The sequence below is a fragment of the Trichechus manatus genome, unplaced genomic scaffold (genome assembly GCF_000243295.1).
Source record: "Trichechus manatus latirostris isolate Lorelei unplaced genomic scaffold, TriManLat1.0 scaffold00149, whole genome shotgun sequence".
Taxonomy (NCBI): Eukaryota; Metazoa; Chordata; class Mammalia; order Sirenia; family Trichechidae; genus Trichechus; species Trichechus manatus.
Genome location: NW_004444085.1, coordinates 4894349 through 4918253, shown reverse-complemented (window position 1 = coordinate 4918253; position 23905 = coordinate 4894349). Strand labels below are relative to the sequence as shown.

The 23905-nt window shown below is 36.5% G+C and overlaps 1 protein-coding gene across 2 annotated transcripts in view; it reads right to left on the bottom strand.

Annotated features, from left to right (window-relative positions):
• DIP2C (disco interacting protein 2 homolog C) overlaps positions 1-23905 on the bottom strand; it is a 372164-nt gene that overhangs the window by 90968 nt on the left and 257291 nt on the right. The window lies entirely within an intron of this gene.

Genomic DNA, 23905 nt, shown 5'->3' with positions numbered 1-23905 from the left:
CTAACTAGATAGTAGACAAGAATTATCTTAGGTGAAGGGAAGGACAACACACAATACAGGGGAAGTCAGCACAACTGGACTAAACCAAAAGCTAAGAAGTTTCCTGAATACAACCAAACACTTCGAGGGACAGAGTAGCAGGGGTGAGGGTCTGGGTACTATGGTTTCAGGGGATATCTAGGTCAATTGGCATAACAAAGTTTATTAAGAAAATGTTCTGCATCCCACTTTGGTGAGTGGCGTCTGGGGTCTTAAAAGCTAGCGAGTGGCCATCTAAGATGCATCAATTGGTCCCAACTACCTGGAGCAAAGGAGAATGAAGAACACCAAAGACACAGGGAAAGTATTAGCCCAAGAGACAGAAAGGGCCACATAAATCAGAGACTGCATCAGCCTGAAATCCTAAGAACTAGATGGTGCCCAGCTACCACCAATGACCACCCTGACAGGGAACGCAAAGACAGTCCCTGATGGAGCAGGAGAAAAGTTGGGTACAAAACTCAAACTCTAGTAAAAAGACCAGACTTAATAGTTTGACTGAGACTGGAGGGACCCCGGAAGACATGGCCCCCGGACTCTCTGTTGGCCCAGAGCTGAAATCATTCCTGAGGCCACCTCTTCAAAGATTGGACTATGGGATACAAAGTGATACTCTGGAGGAGTGTGCTTCTTAGGTCAAGTAGATATATGAGACTAAATGGACAGCTCCTGTCCAGAGGCGAGATGAGAAGGCAGAGAGGGTCAGGAGCTGAATGAATGGACGTGGGGAATCTGGGGTAGAGAGGAGGAGTGTGCTGTCACAGTACAGGGAGAACAATGAGGGTCACATAGCAATGTGTGTATAAATTTTTGTATGAGAAACTGACTTGAATTATAAATTTTCACTTAAAGCACAATAAAAACAAAGCAAAATGGTTTTACTTATCTCCACCCCCTGCCAAAAGCATGAGATGATTTTTCTCCTGTGTTCATGTTTACTCCTAGAGGTAAAGCTCACAAATGCTGACCAGCCCTTAGGGGTGGACCTCCAGGAATTTTTCTCTCTAAAGCTAGTCCACCTTCAGTCTCCAGCAATCAGTCAACTACCCTTTAAGTATTCCTACTCAGCACTGTCTCCAGCGCAGTCTTCTGCTGGCAAGCTGTGATCTATTTGCCATATTTACAGTTTTTAGGGAGGTGGATTGCCCTGTGACCTCAGTTATCTGAAGAACCTGTGAGGAGTTGTAAATGTTCAGTTTTTCATTTATTTTCTTGTTATGAGAATGACAGTAATTACGTCTAAGCTTTTTACATACTGGACCAAAAACCAACATGCTTAATTTCTTTTGGGTGCATACCTAGAAATGTTGGCTCATAGAGTTGATACGTGTTTAACTTTATAAATCACTCTCCAGAGTGACAATACAATTATATACTCCTACCAGCAATGAATGAGTTCTAGTTGTTCCATATACTCATCAACATTTAGTATTGTCAGTCTTTTTGACTTTAGCCACTCTGGTGAGTGAGAAATGGTTTCACCATATGATTTTAATTTACATTTTATTGATGACTAACAATGTTGACTGAACATCATTTCATGCACTTACTGGTCATTTGTACATCTTTTTTTGTGATGTATCTATTCAAGTCTTTTGCCCATATTTTTTATTGGGTTGTCTTTTAATTGCTGATTTGCAGGAGTATTTTGTTTTTTTTAAATATATTCTCAATAGAAGTCTTTTGTCATAGTCATTCAAATATATTTTCCCAGTCTGTGCTTTTCCTATTAATTTTCTAAAATGTCTTAAAATTAATTTTGATGAAATACAATTTATCATTTAAAAAATTATGGTTAGTGTTTATGTCCTAAGAAATCTTTGCCTATCCCAAAGTCATGGAGATATTCTTCTGTGCTTCATTCTGGAAGCTTTATCCTAGAAGCCTTATCATAAACATTTAGGTCTTTGATCAATCTTAAATTAATTTTTGTGTATAAGGAAAAGATCAAGGCTTTTTTTCCCATAAAAATCTTTAGTTCTTCCTAAACCATTTGCCAAAAAAGCTTTTCTATCTCATTGAATGGACTGGGTGCCATGGTAGATCAATCTCTAGATTTTTTTTTCCTGTTTCAGTGATATATTGGTCTCTCCTGATAGCAGTAACACATTATCTTGATTAATGTAGCTTTATAGTAAGTCTTAAAATCAAGTAGTGTAAGTCCTCCAACATTGTACTTCATTTTCAAGACTGGTTATTCTAGATTCTTTGAAATCCCATAAAAACTTCAGAATTATCTTGACAATTTCTTCAGAAAACCTGCTGTGATTTTGATTGGGAATGCACTGTATTTGCTGATTAATTTGGGAAGAAAAGACATCTTAACAATATTGACTCTTCCGCTCCATGAATAAGGGCAATCTCTTCATTTATTTAAGATTTCTTTAATCTCTCTCAGCAATGTTTTATGATTTTCAGTGTATAGCTTTCATTAAATTTATTTTAGGTATTTGAGGTTTCTTGATACTATCATACACCCACTCCTTACTTACTGACATGGTTTAGTTCCAAAGAGCAGGTCATTACACGAAAATCAGTGTTACAAAAAAATGGAGGTTGACAACATCAGATCACAAAAATGGAAGATGACTATATCATTATATAACTGCCAGATTACATTATTACATAACTGCCAAACCACTGAGCATCATCTCAGCCAAGTCGACACATAACCTTAACCATCACAGCCAGTAGCGTTTGCTACTGCCAGACATATATCATTAATGCACAAAATAGTCGGATAGTAGATTTTTTACTATTGTCATAAATGCGAATTGTCAGATAATGACAGTTAATAAGTGAAGAGCAGGTGTAATAGGTATTTAAAAAATTTTCATTTTCCAGTTATTCTTTGCTACTACATAGAAATACAATTAGTTTTTGTGTATTAACCTTGTATATTTTGCCATTGTTAACTTCACATATTAGCATCTGTCTTTTTTTACAGATTCCATAGGGGGTTTTGCATGCACAATCAGATTTTCTGCAAATGATGACAAGTTTTCTTTGTTTCCAATATTTATATCTTTTATTTCTTGTTTTACTGCATTGGCTAGAACTTCTGCTACAATGCTGTATTCCTGATTTTAGGGTAAAAACTTTCAAAGTTTGGCCATTAATTATGAGATTAGGTACAGGCTTTTTGTATATAAGCAGTCCAAAGCATTTTGGAATTTAAAGATATTTAAGTAATAAGAAAAATATGCTTATTGATGTAGTTGTCGTATCTAGTGTTATTCATTCTTTTGTGTTGATCCAGATTTCAATTTAGTATCATTTTCCTCCCACCTAAAGGATTTACTTTAGCATTTATGTAGTGTATGTCTGCTGGTGACAAAATCTTTCAGCTTTTGTATGGCCCGAAAGTCTTTATTTCTTCTTAAATAATATTTTATTGTGTTTTCAGTGAAAGTTTACACAGTAAATTAGGTTCCCGTTTAACAATTTCTATATAACTTGTTCAATGACGTTGGTTACATTTTTCACAATGTGTCAACATTCTCATTATTTCCTTCTAGTAGTCCCATTTCCATTAATCTAGTTTCTCTGTCCCCCCCTTATCTTCTCATCTTTGCCTTAGGATAAATGTTGATCGTTTGGTCTCATACAGATGTTTTTTTAAAGAAGCACAGTACTCATGAGTGGTATTATTTATTTTATGGGCCAGTCTGTATTTAGCTGAAAGGTGACCTCTGGCAGTAGTTTCAGTTCAAAGTTTAAAGGGTATCTCAGGGCGACAGTCTCAGGGGTTTCCCTAGTCTCTACTGGTCCAGTTAAGTCTGGCCTTTTTTAATAATTTGAGTTTGACTCTACATTTTTCCCTCATTCTGTCTGGGACCATCTGTTGTGTCCCTGATCAGAATGGCTGGTAGCGGTAGCTGGGCACTATCTAGTTCTTCTGGTCTCAGGGAAGATGAAGCTGTGGTTTGTGTAGGCCAATAGTCCTATAGATTAATTTCTTCTCTGAGACTTTGGTTTTCTTCTCTTTTGCTCCAGATGAGTAGAGACCAATAGTTGTATTACCTTTGTTCTTAAAAGCTATTTTCACTGAGTATGAAATTCTCCATTGACAGTTTTTTCTTCCCCTTCCAGTACTTAAAGATGTTCTCCACTGCCTTCTCACCTGTATCCTTTCTGACAAAAATTTGAAATCATCCTTATGTTTGTTGCCTGCACGTAATTTGTTTATCCTCTGGCTGTTTTTAAGATTTTCTCTTTATCACTGGTTTTGAATAATTTGATTAAGATGTGCCTTGGAGTAGTTATTTTCATGTTGTGCTTGGAGTTCTCTGAGCTTTGAGATCTGTGGGTTTATAATTTTCATCAACTTTGAAAAATTACTGGCTATTATTTCTGTACATATTTTTTTCTGGGACTCTCCCCTCTTTTGGTGAGTATAATTATATGTATATTAAGTTTCTTGAAGTTGCCTCACAGTTTACTGCTGCTCTTTCCATTTTTAAAAATTCTTTCTTTTCTGTCTTATTTTGGAAAGTTTCTATTGCTATATCTTCGAGTTCACTAATCTTTTTTTCTGCCACTGATCCATCCCATTTATTTTTCATCTATACATTGTACTTTTTATCTCTAGAAGTTCAATTTGGGTTTATTGTTTTTATTTTTTAATATTCCATGCCACTTATGAACTTTTTGAACATCTGGAGTACAGTTAAAATAACTATTTTAGTGTCCCTGTCTTAAACTCTAACATCAGTGCCAATTCTGGTCCAGTTTTGAATTATTGATTTTTCTTCTTACTGTGGATCATATTTACCTGCTTCTTTGTATGCCTAGTAATTTTTGATTAGATGTCAGACATTGTAAATATGACTTTGTTGGGTGCTGAATAATTGTATATTTCTATGAATAGTCTTGAGCTTTGTTTTGAGATACAGTCAAGTTATCTGGAAAGTTTGATCCTCTTAGGTCTTGCTTTTAAGATTTGCTAGGTGGGACCAGAACAGTGTTCTCATGAATTGCGAGGTTTTCAGTCTGACTGGTGGAAACAGGCCCTATTTCTAGCACTGTGTGAGCATCAAGCACTGGTTCCCTCTAATCCTTTCAGTTGGTTCTTTTCCTGGCTTTTGGCAGTTTCCTAACATGCATACACTGATCAGCACTCAGCTGCACACTCAAAGAGGACTCTTCAGATCTCCAGAGTTATCTCTGTGCTGCTCCTTCCTCTCAGTTATTCTGTCCTGTGAACTTTAGCCACCTTCGTCTACCCAGACTCTCAGCTCCATTTCCTCAAGTAGTTCATTGGGCTTTGCCTCAGTTCTCCTTCCCTGCATCATGACCTGGAAACTCTCTCAAGATAGTGAGGTGAGGAAATTACAGGGCTAACCTTGTTTTTCTCACATATCACTCTCAGGAATCTGGCTCCTGTTACTCCATCTTGGCTAAAACTAGAAATCTCTATTCCTAATACTCATAATTTGTGTTTTATTCTCTTTCTCTCTTTAAATCAGGTTTATTTAGCAATAGTTTATATACTGTAAAGTTTATCCTTAGTATACAGTTTGGCTGAGTTTGACAAATGTACATAGTCATATAACACTACCAAAATCAATTTATAAAAAAAATTATCACCTCAAAAAGTTCCTTTCTGCCCCTTTACAGTCAATTTTCTCCCTGACCCTCTGCACCTGGCAACGTTAATATGATTTTTGTGCCTATAGTTTTGCCTTATCCAGGGCACTGTATAAAAGGATTCATATAGAATGCAGCCCTCTGTCTGGTCCCTTTACTCAGTAAAATATACCTGAGACCCACTCATGTTGTTCCATGTATAAACAGTCTATTCCTTTCCATTGCTGAATAGCATTCCACCACATGGATATATTATAACTCGCCCATACATTCTCCAGTTGTTAGATGCCTGAGTTTCCAATTCTCAATGATTATAAGCAAAGCTGTTTTAAACATTTGTGTGCAGGTCCCTGGGACGACATATATTTTCATTTCTCTTGGGTTAACACCAGAAAAGGAATTGCTGGGTCACATGATAAGTCCATGTCCAACTATGCAAAAAACTGACAAACTTTTCTCCAAAGTGGTTGTGTCATTCCACATTCCCAACAATATATGAGGCTTCAAGTTGTCCTGGTCCTCACCAGCACTTGATATCACCAGTCTATCTCTTCTTTTTAGTAATTGTGCTGTTAGTGGTTTATCAAATTTATTAATTTTTTAAGAAAAATCAACTTTTAACTTGGCTGACTTTCCCAAATGCCGGATCATTTTCTATTTTATTTCTTTGCTCCTTAATTTTTATTCTCTTTCTTATATTCTGGGTTTAATTTTCTCTTTTTTTATTTTTGATATATTATAGATATATATTTTTAAATAATGGGTTTTACACTTTTCCTCTTTTCTACTATAAACATTTATCGTTAAGTACTGCTTTAGTCACAACCAATGAAATGTGATTAACAATTCATTTAAAATATTTTCTAATATTCCTTGTTATTTCTTCTTTTACTCATGGCTTATTTAGAAGTGTGTTATTTAATTTACAAATACTTGGGAATTTTCTGGATAACTTACTGATTTCTAACTTAAATCCATTATTATGAGAACATACTCTCTGTGACTGCAGACATATAATATTCACTGAGACTTAGTTTATGGCCTAACATTTGGTCTTAGGCAATGTTTTGCATACAGCTGGGAAAATGTCAATTCCACACATATTGGGTATAGTGTTTTTTAAATGTCAATTACATCAAGTTAGGTCACAGAATTTTTCAAATCTATATGCTTAGTGATTTTTCTTTTTACTTATTTTATCAATTACGGAGAAAGTGGTGTTAAAATCTCATACTACGATTGTGAGTTGGTTTCTTTCATGTATTTGTCATGAAAAGACACATTTTGTCAGTTTTTTCATGTATTCTGAGGCTCAGTTTTTAGTTGCGAATGAATTTATGATTTTCATGCTTTAGTGAATTAATCCTTTTATCAAATTTATCTCTTCATCTTTGGCAATACTCTTTTTTATTTCTAGTATGTTTGTTATTAATATAGCCACACCAGACTTCGTATGCTTAGAGTTCGCATGGTATATATTTTCCTACCAATTTACTTTTAACTTGTCAATATCTTTATATTTAAAGTGTGTTTCTTGTGAACAGCTGACAGTTGGGTCTTTTTGTTCAGTTTGATAATCTCTGCCTTTTAATTGGAATGTTTATTTCATTTACTTTTAATGTAATCTTTTATATAATTGGCTATTTGTTTTTCATTTGTCCCTTTTGTTCTTCCTTACCTGCCTTCTATTTTGGTAAACAGAATGTTTTCAGTAGCGCATTTCATCTCTTCTACTGACCTTCTTTGTGTTAATTTTTTGGTTACTGTACAATTACAATTTGCACGATTTATTTGTAACAGTCCATCTTCACATAATATTGTACTGTACAAATAAAGATAAAGTACTAGATAAAGAATTCTTTTTAACACTTTAATCATTCCACTGTATTCTGGGTTCCATCATTTTGATGAGTGCTCAGTGTCATTTTTATTATTATTCCCCTGTAGGTAATGTATCTGCTTTTCTCTGACTGCTTTAAAGAATGGCTTTTTATCTTTGGCTTTCAGTATTTTGATGACAATGTGTCTAGGTGTGGATTTTTCTTTATAAACAATTCAAGAATCTCACGACAGTGTATTTCCAGGTACTTCCCCTCCTGCCCTTTGAGGTCTTGTCTCATATCTTAACTTCTATATGTGCTATAAATGCCTCAATTATTATTTTTGCCTTTGACAGTCTTTAAAGAAATTTAAGAATTTATGTACCTTTATATTGCTATGCTTTAAAAAGTTTTATTATATTTACCCCTTCTAGTATTTCCTATTTCTTCCTACAGATCTGGGCTTCATTTTGCTATTGTTTATTTTTCATTCTGAGGAAGTTCTTAGTATTTCTTGTAGTACGTATTTTCTGATGATGAATTCTCTCAGATTTAGGTTTGTCTAAAAATGTCTATTTTCACCGGATAAAGAATTCTTTTTAACACTTTAAATATATCACTCTGCTGTATTCTGGGTTCCATCATTTTGATGGGCACTCTGTCATTTTTATTATTATTCCCCTGTAGGTAATGTATCTTTTTTTCTCTGACTGCTTAAAGAATGTCTTCTTATCTTTGGCTTTCAGCATTTTGATGATGATGATGTGTCTGGGTGAGGTTTTTTATTTATTCTGCTTGGAGTCCATTGAGATTCTTGAATCCATAGGTTGGTATCTTTTATCAGTCTTGGCTATTATGTTTTCAAATTGTTCTTCTGTCCCATTCTCACTCTCCTCCTTCTTCTGGGACACCTATTACATATATGTTAGACTACCTAACATTGTTCCACAGATCTCAGATACTCTGTTCTGTTTTATTTTCATTTTCTATTCTCTTTGTGTTTTAGTTTGGATAATTTCCTTTACTCTAACTTCAAGTTACACACTGACCCTTTTTTTTTCTGTATCCAGTCTGCTATTAAACCATATAAGAGGAACTCTTTCTTTTTCTAATACTATAGTTTTAATTCCTAGCATTTCCATTTGATTTGTTTTATAGTTTCCATCTCTCTGCTGGTATCCCTCATTTCCTCATGCATATTTTCTACCTTTTCAACTAGATCATTTAAGATATCAATCACAGTTATTTTAAAGTCCCTGTCTGATAATTTGTGGAAGAAAGATGTGGCAGTCTGCTTCTGTAAAGATTTACAGCCTTGGAAACCCTATGGAGCAGTTTTACTCTGTCATATATGGTCGGTCTGAGTTGAAATTGGCTCGATGGCAATAGGTTTGGGTTTTTTTTTGGTCTGATAATTCCAACCAAGATGCATTGATAATTACTGATGATTCAAATGTGAAAGTCAGAAATGGAGAAGGATCTGTAGTTGGAAAATATGACCTTGGTGACAGAAAAAAAGCCAAAGATCGCATGATAGAATTTTGCAAGATCAATGACTTATTCATTGCAAACACCCTTTTTTAACAACATAAATGACGACCATACATGTGGACCTCACTGGATGAAAAACATAAGAATCAAATAGACCACATCTGTGTAAAGAGACAATGGAAAAGCTTAATATCATCAGCCAGAACAAGGCCAGGGGCCAACTGTGGAACAGACCATCAATTGCCCCTGTGCAAGTTGAAGTTGAAAATGAAGAAAATTAAAATAAGTCCAGAGAGCCAAAATATTAACTTGAATATATCCCATCTGAATTTGGAGACCATTTCAAGAACAGATTTGATGCATTGAGCATTAATGACTATAGGCAAGTTGTGGGATGACATCAAGGACATCATACATGAAGAAGCCAAAAGGTCATTAAAAATACAGGAAAGAAAGAAAAGACCAAAACGGATGTGAGAAGAGATTCTGAAAGTTGCTCTTGAACATACAGTAGCTGAAGTGAAAGGAAGAAATGATGAAGTAAAAGAGGTGAACAGAAGATTTCAAAGGATGGCTCCAGAAGACAAAATAAAGTACTATAATGAAATGTGCAAAGACCTGGAGTTAGAAAACCAAAAAGGAAGAACATGCTTGGCATTTCTCAAGCTGAAGGAACTGAAGAAAAGATTCAAGCTTTGAATTACAATACTGAAGGATTCTATGGGCAAAATATTGAACGACACAGGAAGCATCAAAGGAAGATGGAAGGAATACACAGAGTCACCGCACCAAAAAGAAACGGTTGATGTTCAACCACTTCAGGAGGTAGTACATGATCAGGAACTGATGGTACTGAAGGAAGAAATCCTAGCTGCACTGAAGCAACGGCAAAAAACAAAGCTCCAGGAAATTCAAGCCAGATTCAAAAGAGGACATGGAATGAGGGATATCACTGCTGATTTCAGATGGATCTTGGCTGAAAGCAGAGAATACGAGAAAGATGTTTACACATGTCTTACTGACTATGCAAAAGCATTTGACTGGATCATAAGAAATTATGCATAACATGGCAAAGAATGGGAATTCCAGAACATTTAATTGTGCTCATGAGGAACCTGTACATCGACCAAAAGGCTCAAACAGAACAAGGGAATGCTGCGTGGTTTAAAATCAGGAGACGTGTGTCAGGGTTGTATCCTTTCACCATACTTATTCAGTCCGTATGCTGAAAAAATAATCCAAGAATCTGGACCATATGAAGAAGAACGGGGCATCGGGACTGGTGGAAGACTCATTAACAACCTGCGATATGCAGATGACATAACCTCGCTTGCTGAAAGTGAAGAGGACTTGAAGCACTTACTGAAGAAGATCAAAGACTATAACCTTCAGTATGGATTACACCTCAACATAAAGAAAACAAAAATCCTCACAACTAGACCAGTAAGCACCATCAGGATAAATGGAGAAAATACTGAAGTTGTCTAGGATTTCATTTTACTTGGATCCACAATCAATAATCCTGGAAGCAGCAGTCAAGAAATCAAAAGACGCACTGCACTGGGCAAATCTCCTGCAAAAGACTTCTTTAAAGTGTTGAAAAGCAAAGATGTCACTTTGAGGACTAATATGTGCCTGACCCAAGTCATGATGTTTTCAATCGCCTCATATGCATGTGAAAGATGGACAATGAATAAAGAAGATCAAAGAAGAATTGATGCCTTTGAATTATGGTGTTGCTGAAGAATATTGAATATACCATAGACTGCCAGAAGAATGAACAAATCTGTCTTGGAAGAAGTACAGCCAGAGTGCTTCTTGGAAGCAAGGATGGCGAGACTTCGTCTCATGTACTTTGGACATGTTATCAGGAGGGACCAGTCGCTGGAAAGGACATCATGCTTTGTAACATAGAGGGTCAACGAAAAAGAGGAAGACCCTCAACAAGATGGACTCACACAGTGGTTGCAACAATGGGCTCAAACACAGCAATGACTGTGAGGATGGCGCAGGACTGGGCAGTGTTTCATTCTGTTGTACATATAGGTAGCTATGAGTCAGAAATGACTCGATGGCACCTAACAACAACAGCATTTTTATGATTGTCTCTTAAGATTTCAAACTTTATATTTGTGAATTTGCATAATGTATATTTGACAATTTTGTTTGTCAATTTTCATGATTGTCTCTTATATTTCAAAAAACAGGATTTCAAATAACAGTACATAAAAGCAGGTATCACAGAGTATTTGTAACACTATTCTGTGATTGCCACCAGTTATTTCCTTCTTGCTGTATCCCCCACACGTACAGTAACAATGGCTGAAGAATGGCTCCCATTAACAACACCCTGCACACACAGACATAAATGTCTTTTGACTGTGCTCCCGAGGTCATGTAGAAGACTTCATAGTGAAACAGTAAGTCTGATTTAAAACACTAAGGGAAAGGAAGCAGTTAAAATAGAATGCACTTGCCATTCTGCCAGCAAACAGTTGAATTTTGCAAATACTTAGCTTACAAAGCTATTATTTCACTTGGACAATAAATCACAACATAGAATTGGCAATCGGTTACCTAGCAAAGTTACAATATATTAGATTTCTTTAATAAGTTGCCCTGCTTAGGTTATACAGTGCATTCAGCTTAGGAAGTGATAAATTCTTTTTGTGACAACCATTGTGCAAACATTGACCTCCATGGTTGAGTTACTGCCTGTAGTCACCACCTGAATCTGACCTTGGTTTTGTTACTTCCTCAAAAACTATAACCAAACCCCTTAACGTTGAGCTGATTCTGACTAATAGCGACCCCGTAGGACAGAATAGAACTTCCCGCTAGGATTTCCAAGTATGGAATCTTTACCGAAACAGACTGCCACATCTTTCTCCCACTGAGGCACTGCTGGGTTTGAATCACTAACCCTGAGTGCTTACCCACTGTGTCCCCAGGCCTCCTTCTGTTATTTTCTATGCTTTGTGAATTTGCCCAAGTTCCATGAACTTCTCTGGGCCTCAGTATCTTCCATCTTAACATGAAAAAACTAAACTTTAATGAGTTGGGGGAAGATCTACCTGGATGCTATCTGGAAGTGAACGGTCCAGTATATTTGTTCAAGATGCCTTTGGGGGTGTAGGTCTTTTTTCTTAAGGTACAGGCCCTGAACTTGCTATTTGAGATGGAAATGCTGTTGGAAGCTTAAGACTTACAAACGATGGCACAAGCTTTTACTTGATGGAGATTCACACCATAGACTCATTCCAGAGAAAATTCAGTACTGTCATGTACCTTACTTTACACAGAACTTGACTCTGATCAAATAAGTGTACGTTTAATTTCTCTGATGTGAACAAGATTAGCAGTTTAAAGCAATCAAATTTTAGTACTTTCACAAAACTTATCCAACTTCACAAAGTGACTGCGTAAATGTGCAAGGAACTGTGCTAGATACTGAGAAAGATTCATAAATAAAATTGCATTCCCTAACATAGTTAATTACCAGATCGAAGGGACAGAATTATTTTATATAAATAATTATAAAATAAGACAGAAAGTGCTAAGGAAGTAGGAGAGATGAAGTGCCATGAAAATTCAGAGGAAGGCTTCACAGAGGAGAGAGAATTAATGCTGGATCTTGAAAAAGATTTTTGACATATGGTGATATTTGCCGTGTCACTAAGATGGCTGCGACTCATAGCGACCCTGTGAACAACAGAAAGAAACACTGCATGGTCCTGCACCATTCTCACAATCATTGTTGTGTTTGAATCCATTGTTGCAGCCACTACTGAGTCAATCCATCTCACCTGGGCTAAAGGAGACTGAAGAACACCAAAGACACAAGGAGTAAAAGAGAATGAATGTCTAGTTCTAGCTTTTTAAGGAAGCACTAAATCAATTTCCAAAGTGGCTGTATCATTTTAGATTCCCACCAACAGTGTATAAGTATTCCAGTCTCTCCATAACCTCCCCAACATTTATTATTTTGTGTTTTTTTGATTAATGCTAGCCTTGTTGGGATGAGATGGTACCTCATTGTAGTTTTGATTTGCATTTCTCTAATGGCTAATGATTGTGAGCATTTCCAGAACGTCTTCTTTGGTGAAGGCTGTGATCTGATTTGTCTTAACCAAAATTTTTTTCCCAGTCTGTAGGTTGTTGTTTTACTCTTTGGGTAAAGTCTTGTGATGAGCATATGTGTTTTATTTTTAGGAGCTCCCAGTTATCTAGTTTCTCTTCCAGTGTTTGTACATTGTTACTTATGGTTTGTATTCTGTTTATGTCATGTATTAGGGCTCCTAGCATTGTCCCAATTTTTTCTTCCATGATCTTTATCGTTTCTGATTTTATATTCAGGTCTTTGACCCATTTTGAGTTAGTTTTTGTGCATGGTATGAGGTATGGGTCTTGTTTCAGTTTTTTGCAGATGGATATCCAGTTACGCCATCATCATTTGTTAAAGAGACTGTCTTTTCCCCAATTAACTGACTTTGGGGCTTTCTGAAATACCAGCTGCTCATAGCTGGATGAATTTATGTCTGGATTCTCAATTCTGTTCCATTGGTCTATGTATCTGTTGCTATACCAGTACCAGGCTGTTTTGACTACTGTGGCAGTATAACAAGTTCTAAAATCAGGTAGTGTGAGGCTTCCCACTTTGTTCTTCTTGAGTAATGCTTTACTTATTCGGGGCCTCTTCCCTTTCCATATGAAGTTGGTGATTTGCTTCTCTATCTCATTAAAAAATGCCATTAGAATTTGGACCGGGATTAATTTGTATCTGTAGATCGCTTTGGGTAGAATAGACATTTTCACAATGTTGAGTCTTCCTATCCATGCGCAAGGTATGTTTCTCTACTTATGTAGGTCTCTTTTGGTTTCTTGCAGTAGTGTCTTGTAGTTTTCTTTGTATAGGTATATTGTGTTTCTGGTTAGATTTATTTCCAAGTATTTTATCTTCTTGGGGGCTATTGTAAATGGTATTGATTTGGTGATTTCCTCTTGAATTTCTCTTTGTTGGTGTAGAGGAATCTAACTGATTTTTGTACGTTTATCTTGTATCCTGATACTTTGCTGAAATCTATTAGTTCCAGAAGTTTTCTTGTGGATTCTTTGGGGTTTTCGGTGTATAAGATCATATCATCTGGAAATACACTTTTTCTTCCTTACCAATTTGGATGCACTTTTTTTTCCAGCCTAATTCTCTGGCTAGGACCTCCAGCACAATGTCGAATAAGAGTGGTGATAAAGGGCATCCTTGTCTGGTTCCCATTCTCAAGGGGAATGCTTTCAGACTCTGTCCATTTAGGATGATGTTGGCTGTTGGCTTTGTATAAATGCCCTTTATTATGCTGAGGAATTTCCCTTCTATTCCTATTTTGCTGAGAGTTTTTATCATGAATGGGTGTTGGACGTTGTCAAATGCCTTTTCTGCATCAATTGAAAAAATCATGTGGTTCTTGTCTTTTGTTTTATTAATGTGATGGATTACATTGATTGTTTTTCTAATGTTGAACTATCCCTGCATACCTGGTATAAATCCCACTTCGTCATGGTGAATTATTTTTTGATATGTTGTTGAATTCTATTGGCTAGAAATTTGTTGAGGATTTTTGCGTCAATGTTCATGAGGGATATTGGTCTGTAATTTTCTTTTTTTGTGGCGTCTTTACCTGCTTTTGATATCAGGGTTATGCTGGCTTCCTAGAATGAATCTGGGAGTATTCCATCCTTTTCTATGCTCTGAAATACCTTTAGTAGTAGTGGTGTTAACCCTTCTCGGAAAGTCTGGTAGAATTCTCCAGTGAAACCATCAGGGCCATGGCTTTTTTTTTGGTTGGGATTTTTTAAATTACCTTTTCAATCTCTTTGTTATAGGTTTATTTAGTTGTTCTAACTCTGTATTAGTTTAGGTAGGTAGTGTGTTTCTGGAAATTTGTCCATTTCTTCTAAGTGTTCAAATTTGTTAGAGTACAATTTTTCATAGTATTCTGTTATGATTCTTTTAGTTTCAGTTGGGTCTGTTGCGATATGACCCATCTCATTTCTTATATGGGTTATTTGCTTCCTTTCCTGGTTTTCTTTTGTTGTTTGGCCAAGGTTTTGTTGATCTTTTCAAAGAACCAGCTTTTGGTCTTGTTAACTCTTTCAATTGTTTTTCTATTCTCTATTTCATTTAATTCTGCTCTAATTTTTATTATTTCCTTTCTTCTGGTGCCCAAGGGCTCCTTTTGCTGCTCTCTTTATACTTGCTCCAGTTGTAGAGTTAATGTTTTTATTTTGGCCCTTTCTTCTTTTTGGATGTGTGCATTTATTGCTGTAAACTGACCTCTGAGCACTGCTTTTGCTGTATTCCAAAGGTGCTAGTAGGATGTGTTTTCATTCCCATTTGATTCTGTTAATTTCTTTATTCTGTTCTTAATTTCTTCTATAACCCAGTAGTTTTTGAGCAAGGTGTTGTTCAGTTCCATGTGTTTGATTTTTTTTCCTTGCTTTTTCTGTTGTTGATTTCTACTTTTATGGCTTTATGGTCAGAAAAGATGCTTTGTAATATTTCAGTGCTTTGGATTCGTTAAGGTTTGCTTTATGGCCTAATATGTGGCCTAATCTGGTGAATGTTTCATATGCATTGGAAAAGAAAGTATACTTTGCTGCTGTTGGGTGGAGTGTTTGGTATATGTCTATGACATCAAGTTGGTTGACTGTGGCATTTAGAACTTCCATGTCTTTACTGAGCTTGTTTCTGGATGTTGTGTCCTTTACCTATTGTTGAGCTGTTTCTCTCTCTTTTCAATGCTCTTCGAGTTTGTTTCATCTATCTTGGAGCCCTGTCGTTGGATGCGTAGTATTTATTATAGTTATGTCTTCCTAGTGTATTGACCCTTTAATCATTATATAGTGTCCTCCCTTATCCTTTGTGGTGTATTTTACTTTAAAGTCTATTTTGTCAGAAATTAATATTGTCACTCCTGCTCTTTTTTGAGTGTTGTTTGCTTGATATATTTTTTTCATCCTTTAAGTTTTAGTTTGTTTGTGTCTTTAAATCTAAGGTGTGTCTCTTGTAGGCAGCATATAGATAGATCGTGTTTTTTTAATCCATTCTGCCACTCTCTGTCTCCTTACAGGCAGATTTAGTCCATTTACATTAAGTGTAATTATTGCTAGATATGAGTTTCGTGCTGTAATTTTGACTTTTTTTGTGTGTGTAGTTGACAGTTTCTTTGTTCCACTTAATTTTCTGTGCTGAGTTGTTTTTCTTTATGTATTGTCTTTTCATCTTTTTCATTGTTGTTGATTTTGCACTTGCTGAGTCTTTATGTTTTTCTTCTTTTTTATTTTGACATGTAGGATTGCTAGTTTCCTTTGTGGTTACCTAAATTTTACCCCAATTTTTCTATGTTTAAACAAATCTTTTATTTCTTTATATTGCCTTGACTTCCTCTCCATATGAAAGATCTATGACTACATTTTTCAGATGTTGTCGTCTTTTACAAAAGATGTTGTCATCTTTTACATATTGACATCTAACGTTGGGTTGTTACCTGATGTTACTGATATTCTAACTGGAGGACTCCCTTTAGTATTTCTTGTAATTTTGGTTTGGTTTTTACAAATTCCCTAAAATTCTGTTGATCTGGAAATGCCCTAATTTTGCCATCATATTTGAGAGACAGTTTTGCTGGATATATAATTCTTGGCTTGGTATTTTTTTCCTTTAAGGCTTTATATATGTCATCCCATTGCCTTCTTGCCTGCATGGTTTCTGCTGAGTACTCCAAGCTTAGTCTTATCGACTATCCTTTGTAGATGACTTTTTGTTTATCCCTACCCGCTCTTTAAATTCTCTTTATCTTTGGTTCTAGTAAGTTTGATTATGTCTTGGTGACTTTCTTTTGGGATCTACCTTATGTGGGGTTTGATGAGCATCTTGGACAGGTATCTTCTCATCTTTCACGGTATCAGGGAAATTGTCTGCCAAGAAATCTGTAACAATTCTCTCTGTATTTTCTGTTAACCCCCTTGTTATGGTACTCCAATCACTCGTAGGTTATTCCTCTTGATAGAGTTCCATGTAATTCTTAGGGTTTCTTCATTTTTAAATTCTGTTATCTGACTTTTCCTCAAATAAGTTGGTGTCATGTGCTTTATCTTCAGTCTCACTAATTCTGACTTCCATTGTCTCAATTCTGCTCCTATGACTTTTGACTGAGTTGATTAATTCTGAAATTTTATTGTTAATCTTCTGGATTTCTGTTTGCTGTCTCTCTATGGATTCTTGCAGCCTGTTAAATCTGTCATTGTGCTCATCTCTCATCTTCTTAAGTTCCTCTGTTGCTTTGTGTGTTCCTTGGCTTGTTCTGCTTTTGCCTGATTTCTTGATGAGTTCTGTATATTAACGTTTTATATTCTATCTCCAGTAATTCCAAGAAGTTCTCTTCCTCTGGATGATTTCTTGCTTGTTTTGGGAGCTTGCTGAAGCCATCATGGTCTGCCTTTTTATGTGATTTGATATTGACTGTTGTCTCTGAGCCATCAATAAATTGTTACATTTATTTATGTTTATGTCCTAGCTTCTTGTTTTTTTATGTTTAGGTATGCCCAAATAGGGTGCTTGTGTGACCTAGTTTGATTATTGGTGCCTTTGAAACCCTAATGTCCTGTCACCAGGTGGTTAGATCTGTTACTAGGTATGTGAGCCCAGAAGTCCATTTACTTTTCTTGTATGGATTCAGCTCAGGTGTCCAGATAGTCAGTCACCAAGTGTGTGGTGCAGGCTCTCACCTACAGTCCTAGACAGGCAAGGGTGATTGGAATAAGCACGGGTATTGGGCTGCAGTAGGGGGTCACACGCTGAGCAAGACAGGGTGCTGACAGCTGCCCTGAGTGTTTGGAAGGAAAGTGTGTCCCTGTTCCCTAGAGTGCCCAGGTGGGTGGGTCTCACAGCTGGACCATGGGTACCCAGTGCTGTTGGCTGTAAGGACTGGGAGGCACCACTTACTCTTGGACCCCTGTCACAGATGGCTAGGTGGCATGGGTGGAGCCACCAGTCCTCAGGCCCCTGATGTGGGTAGGTGAGAACCCTGCTTAACAGGCATAGTGGTGTCATATGTCACAAACCTGCCATTCCACCATATAGCTGACATAGGTGAAGTTAGGCTTCAGGTATATACCCTGCTGCACTGTGTTAATGAGGGCCTACACTGTTGAAATGGGCCCACATAGGTCTATGCAGGCATGAAAGGCATTCAAAGTCCATGGAACCCTTATGGCGTGCCTAGGGAGCTGTGCCAGCCCTGAGTTCCTGGCTTAGGGGAACTGGCAGATTACTTTTTCCTGTTTGTTAATTTGTTCCCTCTCCAAGGCCAGAAGAATGGCTCAGGGCGCATGATGGGTCCTACTTATGGCCCACGAAAGCAACAATTGCTGAAGCTGGCCTGGGACCGATGCAGAGCGGGGAGGGAGCAGGTAAACTGGAGAGAAGTTCTTCCCATACGGGATGTTTTTTGATCCACATGATAGGTTAGATGCATGTACTTATCTTTTGCCAAATGAGCATCACTTTTCACTGGTTCTGGAGGCTTGAGTAGACTCTCAGCCACGCGGTCTCTCCTGATGTAGAAAATGCGTTCCAAACACCACTGCCTGCCTCACCTTGTACGTCAGCTGATCTGGCCTGCAGTGTGCCAGTTCCTGCTGGGTCAGGTGTGGCAACTCTTTGCTGCTTCTGAACCATCTGTCCCTCCCCTTGCACTGAGTCTGATTCCTTAACTATGCCTTTGATGTTTAGGGCTCCTAGATTGTCATATATAATCAACTCACTTGTTTTTTTGGGTCTTTGTTGTAAGAGGGACCACTGGAAGCGTCTGACTACTCAACCATCTTTGCCCTGCCTCAGATTTTTGATTTCTTTAGGTTTAGGTGCAATCCATACTGAAGACTGTGGTCTTTGATCTTTATCAGTAAGTGTTTCAAATCTTCTTCGCTTTCAGCAAGCAAGGTTGTGTCATCTGCATATCACAGGCTGTTAATGAGTCTTCCTCCAATCCTAATGGCTCGTTTTTCTTCATATAGTCCAGCGTCTTGCATTATTTGCTCAGCATACAGACAGCATAAGTATGGTGAAAGGATACAACCCTGACACACACCTTTCCTGATTTTTAAGCACTCAGTATCCCCTTCTTCTGTATGAATGACTGACTCTTGGTCTACGTCCAGGTTTCTCATGAGCACAATTAAGTATTCTGGAATACACATTCTTCGCAATGTTATCCATAATTTGTTATGATCCACATAGTTGAATGCCTATTTCTGGCAGGAAGTAGCTTGAACCAAGGTATTAAGAGAGTAAAATCAAGAAATACATACAAAGTAGAGAAAGTAATTTAGTATAAAATAGCACAAAGGGGAGAGCAAGATGTTTGAGACTGGATCACAGAAAGGCCAGAGTGCCATCAGTGAAGACACTTTTTGCAAAGTAACAAATGGTGATGCCTAATTTATCTACAGAATTAAAAAATTCCACGTATCAAATGTTTTTAAAAGTGCTTATCACTGTGTCAAATCAATGTTGGCAAAACACATGACTTCTGCCCCTGAGGACTCACACGGCATATGAGCACACTGAAGGCCTTCAAGTTCTGCAGCAACAAAAACTTGTGAACTGTGTAGCTCAGCCTTCCCCAAAGACCAGGGAACCCTTTAAAAAGTGATACCCACTAACCCACAAAAACAGTTTCAAACCCTGGAATAGTTGGATGAGGCTCCACTTCCTGATTGGACGACATCCCTCTCTTAGTTAACACCTATCTCATAAACAGAAAAAATTCAGCCACTGTTTCCTCAACTGGAATGCTTAGAGTCAAACTGATGTGCACTGAATAAGGATAACAGACAATCTAATTGAGAAAATAATTTTGTAAAAAAACAGTGAATCAACTGAAAATGATACTGCCAATCATCCACTTAACATATATTAGTAAGTCTGGTGCACCTGAGGGAAAACTGTTTAATTTCTTCATGCTTGTAAGCATTTAGGTACACAATTTTGAAATTTAGGGAATATCTTACTTTTTTTGTGCATTTGATTTTTTTTTAAATCAGGGAATTAATGGTGACTATCTCTGGTTCATAGGGTTGCTATGAATCAGAATCGACTCGATGGCAATGGGTTTGGTTTTTTTTTTTTAATCTCTGGGTAGGTAGAATTATGGGTGTTATTATTTATTTGTTTATTGGGTTATTTCTTTTTTCTGTCCCTTCCACCCAAAATCAGAAAACACTTCTCTGTAATTAAAAAACAAAAACAAAGAAAGAAATTCAATCTGTAAAAACTACAGAAAATTTGTAGGTTATATTCCTTATTTCTTCGTCTAAGCATTTATAAAAATTCAGTTTTAGATCAATACATTTAATAAATCTTTATTAGGCATTTACTGTGTGCCAAGTCCTGTAGAAATACAATGAAGAGCAAGAAGGATAGGGTTTCTGCCCTCCAGAGAATAGGTTATGCCTGCTGTTTATTTGGCAATATCATTATATATTTTAAACTTTCCAAATTAATAAAAAAAGAATATTTTCAATGCCAAGCTCCCATCTCAAAGCTTTTGCATTTGTAGTCTTTTTCACCTAAATTTTTGTACAGTTCTACCACTTTATTTGGTACTTTGCTAAAGTACCTGCCTTGATCACCTTTATCTAAAACTGCCACATCCGTGTCCAAGTCACTCTTTATCTTCTTACTCTTTTCATTTTTCCTAGGAGCATTTAATCCACTTGCTGAGAAAATTATTTATATTCTTATTGTCCATCCCATCTATTATGTGGAACATTCACTGAAGACAAGGACTTTGTTTTGAATTCATTTGTGGTAAAAGTTGATCTAGACTGACACGAGGCTACTTAAAGTATTAACTGATCACACTTCTCAGCTGCAGAAAGATTAATGCACGCTATTATGGGGTGCTGCCCCACAGCTTTTTGAGGATATTACACAATACGTGGAATATGTGCTCTACTACCTTTCAAAAAGGCAAAAAAAAAAAAAATCTTAATTCTGAAACACATCTGACCCCAAGAGTTTTGGTAAGGTGTTGTAGACCTGCATTTCTATGTTTGACTGTACTGTAATTTAGTTAGTTCACCTCTACTATCAGGCACTTTGATATTTCCAACTATTTTCTAATATTAACCATTCAGAAAAGGCATAACTGGCTGAAAATAAGTTGAGAATAAAGTAAACAAGTAGAAAGAAAAAATGTACAAAAGTGCTTCGAGATGTTTCACAGACTGCAAAAGAGCGCCATGACATGACTAACAATGTTTATTCTTGATTGAATAGTCATCTTGACAGAATTATTTTCCACAAAAGGAAATTCTATTAAGAATATATATATATATATAAAACCAGTTGAATACAACTCATGGTGACCCCATGTGTGTCAGAGTAGAACTGTGCTCCATAGGGTTTTCAATGGCTAATTTTTCAGAAGTTGATCACAAGTCTTTTCTTCTGAGACACCTCTGCATGGACTCAAACCAATAACCTTTCAGTTAGCAGTCAAGTGTGTCGGTCATTTGCCAGTGGCATCACTAAGGGGGTGCGAACCGCACCGGTGACATTGTCAGAGGGGGTGACACCTAAATGACTGTGTATAAAATTTTGTGCAATATTTCAGCAGAAATTTATTATTTTTTATAAAAATATCCCTATAGTTGTAACAACAAAAATTTTTTGTAAGCCCAGCTTACATGTATCAATACACCTACAAGGCTAAAATCTGTGCTAATTTCCTTTTTGAACCTTCAAATGAGCTCTGGTCAGAGCTGTCGTTATTACCCAATTACAATGATGCTTCGAATCACGTGGTTTTGTCTGCACATCCTAAAAGCATATGCTGTTGTTTTCATTGTAGTGGGTGTTTTTATAGTCACTGATTTTGTCAAATTTTCTGGTTTTTAGCTACAATATTGTGGTAATTAGTATTTTTGAACCTATATCAATAACTTTTTTTTAGAGTAAAGTAGTAATTAAAGGAAAAGAAGGATGGCATATGGGAATTACGATTTAAGCATAACATTAGTACAAAAATCATTACTAAGGATTCTGTATGGTCTGGTACAGGAAGAGGTCCATGGGAAGGGATACCATGTGTTACCGCACTCGGTAATACCAACCCTAGTGATGCCAATGTCATTTGTACCACTCAGGGACTCCATTAAGAATACAGAAATCCATTTATTCAACATTTATACAATACGTATTTAGTAAATATTTACAAAGTGCTAGGTACTATTCTAGGTGTTGATGATACAGCAATGAATAAAACATTTAGAAAATCTCTCCCTTTACGGAGCTCACATTTCAGGTGCTTACTGGCCAACCCCTAGATGCTAACTTTGTTCTAGGTTCCATACCACTTTCTTATACTTGTTTTTCTTTCCCTTATTCTTAGTGTATTTTATTTTCTACTTAATGTATTCTTTCCTTGTAAACAATCTGAAAACATTTCTAGAGCTAAGTGATAGAAATAAATGAAAAAGTAAATAAATAGGAAGATAAATATATGTACTATATTCCTTGTATCTACAAAATTTTTAATTTTGTATAATGAAGTGTTATAGAACTTTGTCACCTGTTTTGAAGTGGATAGATGCTAACAGTTATTATGTTAATATGGAATCTACTTCTATATTATTTTCTGCTCACACACCAACAGCAAAAAAGATTTTCTATAGCACCTCAAATTATGGTTTTTAAAGAAGTATTATTTAAAGAAATAAAGAAGAGAAATGTCATGATTGCTAAGTTCCTGTCTCTCATGAATTCCTGGTTTACTCTTGAGTGGGGAGTTCCAATTACTTACCAGATGAAGGGAAATGTTACAATATCCTATTATTAAAATTAATTGAAGAAGTGCATTTCTGCATTTCCCATTTTTCCTAATGGAAGAGAAGGCTAGAAACATTTCTGAAGAGTGAATAAAGGCGAACAGGAATAAAATACTTTAATATTTTAAAAACTAGTTTAAGAAAGATAAATTCTTCAGATTATCTCTTAGAAAAAATAGTTAATTTCATTCACAGAACAAAGTTTTTACTGACCCTTGAGAGGAATTTGGTAGTATACATTTTTTTTAAAAAATGAAGCTAATTCAAAGAGAAGAAAAATAGAAGCAAGAAACAGTCATATCAAAAATTTAAAAACTTTTTATAGCTGATTTTTCTGAAATGACCTCATCAGACTGGTCAAAGTGAGAAGAAAGGGAGGTGGCTGTTACTTCCTCTTACACAGTCAATGGCTAAGTCACAAGCACCTAAATCGCTGGAGAGAAGAAAGCAGGCCCAGAATGGTCATCTTCAGCAAACCTCTTTAGGGATCGTGCACTGAAGAGACAAGGGGTGGGAAGAGGGAATAGCGGTGATGATGCACATCAACAGTGTTCTCTAGTTCTCCTTTTCAGCATATGTAAAGCAACTGGTGTCAATAAAGATTGTATTCTTTTAATGTACTGAAGGAACAAACTATGCAACCATGCCCTTAGATGGCTGGTTCTGGATGAAGTTATATAAGAGCACTTTGAGGAAAGCACTTCTACTTGGCTTTCCTTTTCCTTCCTTTCAGACAGTCCTAATCTGGCATAACAGTCTTCTCCAGGGATTGGTGTATCTCATGTTACATGTTCAAAAAAGGAAAGAGATAATGAAGAAGGTAAGAAATGGGGCTAATGAAGAAAAAGAAAGAAAACAGTTTTTTTTTAGCCACAGTTAATGTAAAGCTATCTTACAGGTGTTTCCTCACACCTAAGTCACAGAAATGCAGTTGTAATTATTTCTATACTGCCATTACAGCAGTAAATTCCTCAACCTGCTTAAGGTAATTCAATTTTTTATACGGAAACTATTTCCTATGTATGGGAGACTAAGTATTTCCAGGACAAGATTTCTTGCTCAATGAAACAGCTATCTAG